This window comes from Alexandromys fortis, unplaced genomic scaffold (assembly GCF_014885135.2).
Source record: "Alexandromys fortis isolate MF-2015 unplaced genomic scaffold, M_Fortis_MF-2015_v1.1 scaffold_34, whole genome shotgun sequence".
In the NCBI taxonomy this organism is placed as follows: Eukaryota; Metazoa; Chordata; class Mammalia; order Rodentia; family Cricetidae; genus Alexandromys; species Alexandromys fortis.
Genome location: NW_026067933.1, coordinates 9,821,503 through 9,823,392, shown reverse-complemented (window position 1 = coordinate 9,823,392; position 1,890 = coordinate 9,821,503). Strand labels below are relative to the sequence as shown.

Sequence of the window (1,890 nt, the reverse complement as noted above, 5' to 3'; positions counted from 1 at the left end):
TTCTGCAAAGCAAAGGACACTGTCACTAAGACAAAAAGGCAACCCACTGACTGGGAGAAGATCTTCACCACCCCCGCAACAGACAAAGGTCTGATCTCCAAAATATATAAAGAACTCAAGAAACTAGACGTTAAAATGCTAATTAACCCTATTAAAAAATGGGGCACTGACCTGAACAGAGAATTCTCAACAGAAGAAATTCAAATGGCTAAAAGACACTTAAGGATATGCTCAACCTCCTTAGCGATCAGGGAAGTACTAATACTTTCATAGGCAGAAACTGATGCAGACAAGTGGAATCTAAGAATTGAAAAATTCAAATTTGTAAGTATTGAGTAATGTAGATTTTTAAATAAAATAATATTCATAATGGAGTTCTATATAATAATTTCTAAAGAAACTTGTGTTATATTCATTGGAAATGTACACAATTCAAGCATCAGTGTTGAAATACAGAATAAATATGATTGCAGTGAACACCATTTCAGCATAAAAGTTTAAGTTAACTGAGTGTAGAACAAGAAACATGGTTACAAGTTTCTGAAGCTGGGAAACTTTCAATTTCTTCTTTCCTAGTACATTATTATGCATACACAAGCTCCGTGACAGATATTTAAACAATGTGTTTTTATTTTACATACCAATCCCAGTTCCCCCTCCCTTCCTTCTGCCCACTTCCCCCACTTTCTCTTCCCCCACCCCCATCTACTCCTCAGAGATGGTAACTCCTCCCATGGGGAGCCATCACAGTTTATTTTTTTCTTAATGAAACCCACCTGCAGTATTTGACACCTCTCTAAATTCACTCAACTGTATATTCCTAAACACAACACAAATACCCAGTGGCTGAAATAAACACTATAACCAGAAGCAGCTCAGAGTAGCAAGTGGTTTCTTTTGGTCTACACTCCCAGGAAACAGTCTCTCACCAGGAGAAGTCAGAATGAGAACTCAAGGCAGGAACAGATGCAGATGGAAGGAAAGAATGATGCTTAGCAAAGACTTGTTCCCTCTGGCTCATGCTCAGTCAGGTTTCTTAAAGAATCCGGGATCACCTCCATGGGCATGACATCACCAATTTTGGGCTGGGCCCTACCAAATCAATCAGCAATCAAGTCAATCCCCAGAAGACATAGCCACTAAAATATGAACAACTGAGGTGAGTTACTCTCAAAGTTGTCTCTCCCCAGACTTTCCCTATGCCAGTAGGAGTAACAAAGATTTCTCAAACCCTATTTAGTATTCAGGCACATTTTAAATTATTTCAAAGATTTGAAGGCTTTTGGTTGGTTATTTGTTTCATTAGTGTCAAATAATATTTGTAAATAACCTTTTTACAAGTATTTATTGAACATTTGTGCATGCTCTGACCAGCACATGGAAGTTATATATGACAGACTGCAAGAACTGGTTCTCATGCTTGCTTCAGCAGCACATATACTAAAATTGGAATGATACAGAGAAGATTCTGTAAGGATGTGTGCAAGGATGACACACAAATTATGAAATGTTCCATATTTTTATAAGGCAACAAAACTAGTTCAAAGGGATACAATTTGGAAAGAGAGAAGTAAAACTTTCACTATTTGCAGATGATATGCGAGTATACATAAATGACCCCAAAAATTCTACTAGGGAACTCCAACAACTGATAAACACCTTCAGTGATGTGGCTGGATATAAAATAAACTTAAAAAAAAAAAAAGCATTTAGCCCATTGACCGAGGTTTCTGCTCTGCCTGATCCCACAGTTGTTCAGTCCCAAATAAATACACAGAGGCCTACATTAATCATAAACTGATTGGTCTAGTATCTCAGGCTTCTTATTATCTCCTATAATTTATATTAGCCCATAATTCTTGTTTGTGGTAGCCATGTGGCTTTGTTCCT

At 37.4% G+C, this 1,890-nt stretch overlaps 1 non-coding gene across 1 annotated transcript; it reads left to right on the top strand.

Moving 5' to 3' along the window:
* Nucleotides 1-1,420: 1,420 nt before the first annotated feature.
* On the top strand, nucleotides 1,421-1,522 carry LOC126503992 (U6 spliceosomal RNA). The gene has a single exon (XR_007592464.1). It is a non-coding gene; the product is annotated as a U6 spliceosomal RNA (small nuclear RNA).
* The last annotated feature ends 368 nt before the right edge of the window (nucleotides 1,523-1,890 follow it).